Here is a 9,431-nt window from a genome sequence, read left to right as displayed (position 1 = left end):
GGAGCTACCAGATAGTCTCCATCAGGAACGGACGGGAAGGGCGACAGAGGAACGTACATAGCAGCCTGGGGCGGTAGCCGTCGAGACTCCACGGATCGTAGCCGAGTGCGACTTGGAGGAGTGAAATCGGAGCGCAAAGGCAATTCGAGCCGTAAGATACCGGTAGAACAATCAATGAGGGCGGAGTGGGTGGTTAAGAAGTAAATTCCAAGGATGACGTCGTGTGGGCAAGCATCAAGGACTGCGAAGAGAACGGAAGTGTGGTGGCCAGCAACAGTAACGCGGGCAGTGCACATACCAAGTACCGATGTTCTACTTCCGTTAGCAACTCGAACAGTAGAGAACATAGCTGGTGTGAGAAATTTTTTCAGGCGAGATCAAATTGTAGAACTCATAACAGATACTTGGGCACCAGTGTCAATTAGAGCAGTAACGGCGTGGCCATCAACGAACACCCGAAGTAAATTGCGTCTTGAAATTGTAGCCGGTTGAGGGTTTTCGTTCCGAGTCATCAACGCAGTGCCACCTCCAGGAGCTGCACTCGTGAGTTTCCCGGGGAATGGCCAGATTAAGCCGGTGACGGAGAGCGGCGGCGTTGAGGGGAGCGTGACGGCCGACCCTGAGGTGACAGCGAGTGGCTTGACCAGGTTCTTTGGGCGACGACGTCAGCGTAGGACGGTTCCGAGCGTGGAGATGAACGCCGAGCTGAAGAGTCCTGAATATGGCCATCCGAAAAACCGGGTTGCGAATAGTGTCCACGGTCCTGACGGCGGTCGACATTACGAAAGCTTGGCCGGAAATACCCCCTGTTGCGACAATGGCGGGAGATGTGCCCAACTCGAGAGCAAGAAAAACAGATGGGTTGATCATCGTGCGTACGCCACTCAGATGGATTTCGGTAGCGTGGTGGAAACCGAGGAGTCGAAGCTGCCGCAGCGACAAGTGGGGCAGAGTGGTGGTCAGCGTTGTGGACAGGAGTGCTCATGGGCTGCGGCTGGGGAACCTGGACGCCCAGGTTAGCAAACTCCTGGCGTACGGCGGCTTGAATGAGCGAGACTGTTGCCCAGTGGTCTTGCGCAAAGGGCTGATAGGAAGCGGGTGCCATGGCTTCCAGCTCCTGGCGAACAATCCTTGCGATATTGGCAGGAGGCGCCAGTGAACGGGGCGCTGCAGAATCCTCGCAAGACGAAGTCGCAGCAGTGTTTGGTAGTCTCGCGATGTGGTGGGTGATTCGACTGCTTTTTGCTTGTTCAAATCGTCGGCATTCGGATATGATGGAGTCGACAGTGGTGCAGTTCTTGCACATTAGTATGTTGAAAGCATCATCAGCAATGCCTTTCAACACGTTTCTGATCTTGTCCGCCTCGGACATGTTTTTGTCCGTCTTCCGGCACAGTGCCTGTACGTCTTGGATGTACGTGACGTACGACTACGTCGATGATTGAACACGCGACGCGAGGTCCTGCCTGGCTGCTATCTGACGAGAAACTGACCGACCGAACAAATCACGAAGCTTTTGCTTGCATGTGTCCCAGCTGGTTAATTCTTCTCCATGCGTCTCATACCAGGCGCGTGCCGTACCCCTTAGGTAGAACAGAATATTTGCCAGCATAAGCGTTTCGTCCCACCTGTAGTGCTTGCTGACGCGCTCGAATAATGCGAGCCATTCTTCGACGTCCGTGCTGTCCGTCCCGGAAAACGTGCCAGGGTCGAGAAGATGGGGGGGAATCACAGGTGATGGAGCCGGCGCGGATGGCGAGGCCTGAGTGCCAGATTCAGGCATCGCGGCTGGAGAAAGCTGGCGTCCACTGCGGAGTTCCAGAGCCGGGTTGTGTGAAGAACCCGCACCTTCCACCAAAAGATGTTACGGGGAAGATTTATTCACCGAGAGCTGGTCTTGCTAACGGCTTAAAGAGCGCACAGTCATGCAGGCCAACGGGAGGAGCTCGAGAGTCCAACCCACTACCACCACGTTGTCGTCTTCTTCATTTGGGTGCCAATTCAGCTGTGTCGGGGTGACAGTTTCATACACGTATCAATATTTACATGAAGGATGGCCTTCCAAATGTGCCCTTGCTTCTGAATTCTTGCCTTACTTCGCAGTTCGACAGGAACTGTCTTGTGTCGAGGACTTGCTTTTCCGCGATGAACGCGTGATTTCCCCTGCTTCTTTCCGTAACAAGCTAATACAGCTTGCCCATGAGGCCCATCCAGGCATTGTCCGCACCAAACAGAATCTCCGAGACAGGTACTGGTGGCCAGCCTTAGACAAGCAGGTCGAGCATGCAGTTTACAACTGCCATATATGTCAGGCAGCTGACAAGTCTGCCAAATTTGCGTTTTCTCCGTTGCAGCCAGTCCAGTGGCCTGATCGGCCTTGGCGAAAACTCGGCATGGACATCATCGGTCTTTTGCATAATGTTCCGCAAAATGCCCGGTTTATTGTTTCTCTCATCGACTACCATTCCTAATGGCCAGAGCTTTGTTTCACACATACGGTTACTTCTGAGGTCATCATTGAGTTTCTGTCTTCAATCTTCAGCCGGGAAGGTTTTCCTGATGCCATAGTTACGGACAATAGACCACAGTTTCAGTCCCAACATTTCGAGGCTTTTCTTTCACAACGAGGAATTCAGCAATTGAGGTCATCAGTTTTCTATCCCCAATCAAATGGGCAAATCGAGCGCTTTAATCGCGTTCTAAAGGAACATATCCAGATCGCCCAATTAGAGCACCGTCCCCTCAAGCAAGTCTTGACTGAATGTTTAGCTTCGTACAGGTTCACACCACAAGGCACCACTGGAGTGTTTCCGGCTCAACTTCTCCACGGTAGGCAACCACGAGTTGCTCTTGACATAGTCTCTTTGCCTCGTAACATAGCAGTGTCTTCTCCTGATCAAATCCGTACCAGGGTTTTTTCTCATGAACAAGCAATGAAAAAGTATGTCGACACCCGTCGAGGTGCAAAGCAGTCCAAAGTTCGCACTGGTGATCTAGTCAAGGCTCGTGTGCCAGGCAAGCGCCCCAAGTATCGGGGTCCTTACAAAGTCTTGGGCCAGGTTAGCCCCACTTCGTTTCGCTTAAGTGATGGTAACATCTGGAATGCTTCGCGCCTTGTTATTTTTCCTACAGATTCGCCTTCAACACCTAAAAGTCTTCCCCATCACGTTCCGTCCACGCCTTTCAACTATCCATCAGATTATTGCATGTGGCCTCCATGTACAGGCATTTATTCAAGGGGGGAGGAGTTACCAGTTGGTGTCGCTGGTTCAAGTACACCACGTCATACGGTTCACTTCGAACCTTCATATACGGCTGAGACCGTTGAACCGGACTCCGGTCAGCAAAATTCTTCTGAAGCTCATGCTGCGAGCTCTGATGAGACCGCGAAATTTAACGCTCGTTCAGAGCCTTCACAATCTTTTGCTCTTGATGTGTCACATCAGAGCACAAGTGACCAAGGTGCAGAGACACCTGATTCTACACCCAAAAGGGCCCGCCCTAAGCGGAAGTGGCAGAAGCCGCGTCGGTTCGAAGACTACGTGATGTAGAACTCTTGTTTATTACTGTTCGTGAACATTATTGTTCTGTGCAGAGGTACAATGCATGCAAATCAATATTGTACTGAGTTGTGTACATTTTTTTCAGTGCATTTTTAGGACTCGTAGTGTGTGAGTTCAGTGTGCCGTGCTCTGAATTTTCATGTGTTCTAACGTACATCGATCATGTATAAATATAAATAGTGTATAGGTGAACTTCTTTCGAAAAAGGGATGATTGTTGTGTTCTGGGTTTCGGTTTCAGAATGTCATGTGAGGATGCCAGGGGGCGCCGCTCTGGCATCCAGGATTTCAAAGTGACTGTAAAATAAAACCAGTGTATGTTGGGTAACCGTGGAGTGCGGTTGTTGTTCTTCTTTTTGGCGCTTCGCGCCAACCCGCGTGTTCGCGCTGGTCGGCGTCCCCGCCGGCCGCGTACGTCTCCGTCGGCCGTCTTCTGCTTCGTCGGGACCAGCCAGCCCCCAACACAGCAATGGCTGGTCCCGACGAAGCAGAAGAAGACTATGTATGTATACTGTTTATGTCTGCCTTTATACACAAACACAACACTCTAAGGACTGTAGCGTTTAACGCGCTGCGCTGAGAGTGCAACGCGATGCTCAAGAAGGTGTTTCAAACGCTTTGCTACGACGGCACGGTGGTGGCACCTGCCCATCGCTTTTCATTCTTCACCTTATCACCTCCGTGACTGGCGCGCATCTTTCTCCGCGGTCGCGCATGCCTTCGTTTTCGAACATAACTGCAAGATGGCGCTCGTGTTTAACGTGCCTAGATGCGCTTCTTCGCCTCCGTTACGCGCTCGACGCACTCCAACGCAGTGCCTTCAGAATACCACTAACCAATTTTCTTGCGAAGAACATCCAATAAACGTCCTGTTCACTCTCTCCAGACGCAGTACTACCATCTTCCGACGACATTTACAGTGTACCATGTAGATCCGGGCATATTTTTTCTCTCTCCGTCTGCCGCGGAGAATACCGTAGCGGTGAGGCGGCAGCTAGCAGGTGGGTTCGCGCGTCTCGACATGTCCTATCTTCTCTCGCCAAAGTTCCTAGATGAAACAAGATGAAACAACTTGTTTCATCTAGATACATTAGTCTCGCTTTTCTCGCGGCGCCGCCAATGTGGAAAGCGTGTCGCTGGCTGCCGAGCGGAGGCACCGACGGGCGGGACGCCGCCGCGGCATGCTTGCCGCCAGTATGTTCGTACTCAGTAGATGTTCCTTTTAGCTCATTACTATCTATGTGGAGCAGTCAGAACTTTTGTGGTGATAGCCATAATACTGACCTTTCCGGTGCGTTTTCGCCATCATGAAGTTCCGGTTGAAGTCCCCAAACTGATACGATCGTCTCACGCGTTTTATGTTGTATGCGCGTGTAAATACATAGTGTTCACGTGATTCACTTCCGCCGTGGTCGCGCTCTCTTGCAACTCCTGGTTATTTACGGTAGTTCTTTTGGTGCAGCGTGATTTGTTGGGGGCTTGTCATCTGTTGCTGTCTACTATGTTGAAAGGGAAGCATTGTGATTTTTTTGTGGTACTTTAGCGAGCTCATCGGATCAAGAAAGCCTCGCTTGTTCACTCGCGACAAGAACAGAAAATCAAAATGTGTGACACGTATACCAGCCACCGCGTACACCGGCTGCCCGTCACGACCAACGGGGGCCCATTATCTCACTTTCAAACAAGTAAAAGCCTCTATCCGCAATTTTAAGTGTGGATGAGTGGAGCACAGCAGCTCCTGTAGAAAACCAGTCGCGCAGAGCTAGGCAAATTTACAAGAAATATAATATTAACATCAATATATTACTGCGGCCCAAGCCACCAAAGTAGCAGCGCCTCCCCCCTCCCCTCCCCAAGTGTTTCCAGTGCTGATGCATGTACAGCCTCTTTGATTGAAATTTGAGGAAGCAACAGAGGAAAATACTTTTCGAGGCAGATAGAGACTTCGAGTGGTGCGTGCCGCGGTAATCACTTTTTTCAGGGGGGAAGCTCCTTGTAGCGGCACCCGTTTTTTCCTTCGTAGCCGTTGTTGTATGTAAAAAGTATAACATTTTGACCTCCTAGGTTGTGCCGGTGGGATATTTCTGCTGTGCGTTGTTGAACAATAAAAATAGTGCTCAATGTACATGCCAATGGCTTCTAATGGGGAATGAGAGACGGGAGCATTCGGCTTTAAATTAACGCACACGCTGCGATCCCCATTAGCAGCCGTTGGCATGTACATTGAGCACTATCTGACAAGAAAGGGTTGCTACGTTATTGTCGCTGGGTGTACCCTCCTTAGCTTAAGAAAGGTTTAGCGAGCATTGAGCCGCAGTACCATGAATACAGTGAACTAGTGTATACCGTGAATGAACTCGAGGTGGTTAAAGGTGGGAAGTAGATACGAAGCGCAAGCCATAAGAAAATAAAACCCTAATTCTCCTGTCTCTCATTTCCCATTAGCAGCCGTTGGCATGTACATTGAACACTATCTGACAGGAAAAGGTTGCTACCTTATACTCGCTGGGCGTAACCTCCTTGGTTTTAGAAAGGTTTAGCGAGCGTTGGGCCGCAGTACCATGAATACAGTGAACTAGTGTATACCATAAATGAACCCGAGGTGGTTAAAGGTGGGAAGTAGATACGAAGCACGAGCCGTAATGAAGCAAAAGCCGATTTCTCCTGCCTCTCATTTCCCATTAGCAGCCATCGGCATGTACATTGAACACTATCTGACTGGAAAAGGTTGCTACGTTATACTCGCTGGGCGTAATCTTCTTGGGTTTAGAAAGGTTTAGCGAGCGGTGAGCCGCAGTGCCATGAATACAGTGAACTATTGTATACCATGAATGAACTCGAGGTGGTTAAAGGTGGGAAGTAGATACGAAGCACAAGCCGCTAGAAAGTAAAAGCCGAATTCTCCTGTCTCTCATTTCCCATTAGCAGCCATTGGCATGCACATTGAACACTATCTGACAGGAAAAGTTTGCTACGTTATACTCGCTGGGCGTAACCTCCTTGGTTTTAGAAAGGTTTAACGAGCTTTGAGTTGCAGTGCCATGAATACGGTAAACTAGTATATACCATGATTGAACTCGAGGTGGTTGAAGGTGGGAAGTAGATACGAATCACAAGCCGTAAGAAAGTGTGCTTGTGCCACCTCTAGTTCAGTCTTTGGAATATCCGCTGGATGGCGGTGCTTTCTATGGGGAATATATGATGAAAAGATGTGAGATGGCGGTACTTGGAGTGTTGAATAGATGGACGAACGGACACACAGACAGATGCATGGATGGACGCATGAACGGACGCCGGGGCGGATGCATGGACGAACGCAGGGACGGACGCACGAACAGACGCACGCACGGACGGATGGATGGGCGCATGGACGGTCACACAGACTTACGCATGGACGGACGGAAGCAATAACGAATGTACGGACGAATTCTTCGCCCCACTCTCCATCATTCACTCCGTGGATATGCTGCCAATTTTTTTCGCGTATGTTTTGACACCTTTTTCACCTTGTATTTTATTTTTGTTGCAACGCTAATGTAGAGTGCAGTCCCTGAAAATGACGAAGACCGTGTTACGCAATAAATTGACTAATTTTTAAAAATCCTGGCCCCCCAGCTCAAATCGATCGGCTATACTTTAAAGTGAACTGATATATTTTCGCATCCAGTTTTACAGCTTGTTTCACTGCAATACCCGAATTTCCGCGATCGCCGTAACGATTATAATCGCCTCCTTGACACGCTGATTGTGCACGCAGTGGTCACGGACAATTTTGTATATAGATTAATCAAAATGAGCTATCTCCTGTTTGCAGGTAAGTGCTTGGCTACGACACTTACTCGTAATTAAGTTACACCTGAAGACGCAAACATCACTGAGATTCTTCAAGTAGTTGTTGTGAATCCGCACCAGCCAAACACACCGGTACTTTTTGAAAAATTGCAATGTGCATTCTCAATTTTAGGTAATAACTTTCGGCGAAGAAACACCCCGAAGCTCTGTTCCCTCTTCGTGCTGAACTACTAAATCAACTTGCCTCACTAGCAACTAATAATTGCTCAAACTTGCATCCTGAGTCAAAACTAAACGGGTGCAAGCACGAGGAGACAACACGGCAGCGGTAGGCGACGGAGTTGGTAGGTACCCGGACATGTCGGTGGTGCATTTCGGAAGTGACGAAGGGGCGCTGAGTGACGCACGTGCACACTATGTGTACTTGCGATGGCAGCCGTCGGGGCTCAAGCTGGGAGGACAGACGCATGCCCTCGTCCGTCGCACGGGAGGCCCGGCGGGGGGGGAAGCTAGGGGTAGTCCTTGAGGAGGTGGGGCAGCGGCTAAATGTACGTGACACTTGATGACACTTGATTTTTTTTCGTACGAGCCTTGAGACCAGACCACTTCAATCAAGTAATAATTAATTATCAGTTTGCTAAGTGAATGCTTAATAAATTGTTCACTCTTTATAGCCACTTCAAAGAGCGGAATGTCTTAGAAGAAAACTCTTATCGTACTGCCAAGATTGTTATCAATCAGTTGCACGTCACTTTTAACCATTGGCAATTATTTCCTTCAAGACAGAGAATTTCAGGGTCGCTTTTTCATTTCTTTCATTGAAAAAATGAATCCACTGCATTTGCCCCTCGAGGTGGACGTATAGGGGCAAGGAGCTCAAGCAATGGCGCTGGTTACATATCTCTTGAAGTACAGGTATGCGTCAGCGTATTTCTGATGTTTGATTATTGTTCACAAGTGAGGAGCGAACGTCCGTGTGCATGACTGTGGAAGGATACATGTTCCAGTTTTTACAACAATTACCCTGCATCCACCGGGAGCCATAATTATACGAAAGACAAGCTGCCGCGTGAGCCTTATACGGGTGACGTGAAGCTAAATGGTCTTATTTCTAAAATCGCTAGAGCCAACGTAGCCGTATATAAGAGGAGGCGGATAATTAACTTTTTCATGTGCAGAACTTTATATTTGGCAAGAAACAGTTTTGTTTAAAAAAAATGTCGGCATACTTTGCGGAAAATGATTTTCTTGCAAGAAATAAAAAAGGCAATTTTAGTTCAAAAGATATGAGGGTGTCACCTAAAGTGACCACCATGCATGAAGGGTTCACTGGTAACTCCCGGTGCAAGTACAGCTCCTTATTTCTACGGTACTTAGCGTTTAGCATAGAACATGCTCTCCTGCACTTTCACCTTAGTGTGAGCAGCATATACTTAAATATATATAAATATAGATCGGCTCTACGGTCTAACGCGCCTTGATGACGACGGCAGCCGGAAGAAAGCAGATGTAGCATATTACACACTCAAGTCCAAACGAAGTAGTGTCATCCCTGTCGGATTGCCAAAAGCTTTAAAATATGCCGCATTTAAAATCCGACACACGGGCCTCACATGTTTCAAGAGAAAGAAAATGAAAAGAATCTGGTTACTTGGGGTGACCATCATGCTGGAAAGAGTTTTAAAGAAATCCTTGGGTCCGGGTGTCTCAAGTGCTTTTGAAAATACAAATTCGTTTGATTGGCTCCGGTGACACATGCGCTATAATAAGGGAACACACCACGCATGTAGAAGTCGACGAAGAAAAAAAGTACTGAAATAAAAAAGATGTGGAGGTGCTGGGTATCGATCCCAGTACCTCTCGCATGCTAAGCGAGCGCTCTACCATCTGAGCTACACCCCCGGACAGCATCACAGTAACAGTAAGAGTGGTGTGAAACACGCACTGCGTGGCTTCTAGAATGCCGCCCTTTCCTTCGACCCAGATTGAATCCGGTTGCGGGCCCTCGCGACGTTTCGCAACCTTTTGCTGCGATGAATCTCCTCATTGAACGAGTTCCGCCGTCTCGTGAAACATC

General features: G+C 48.8%; 1 non-coding gene across 1 annotated transcript; it reads right to left on the bottom strand.

The window, feature by feature from the left end:
* Positions 1–9,183: 9,183 nt before the first annotated feature.
* TRNAA-AGC (transfer RNA alanine (anticodon AGC)) lies at positions 9,184–9,256 on the bottom strand. The gene has a single exon. It is a non-coding gene; the product is annotated as a tRNA-Ala (tRNA).
* Between the last annotated feature and the right edge of the window lie 175 nt (positions 9,257–9,431).

Source organism: Rhipicephalus microplus, chromosome 2 (assembly GCF_043290135.1).
Source record: "Rhipicephalus microplus isolate Deutch F79 chromosome 2, USDA_Rmic, whole genome shotgun sequence".
NCBI lineage: Eukaryota > Metazoa > Arthropoda > Arachnida > Ixodida > Ixodidae > Rhipicephalus > Rhipicephalus microplus.
Note: the sequence above shows the minus strand (reverse complement) of the source record. Positions and strands in the feature narration are given on the sequence as shown.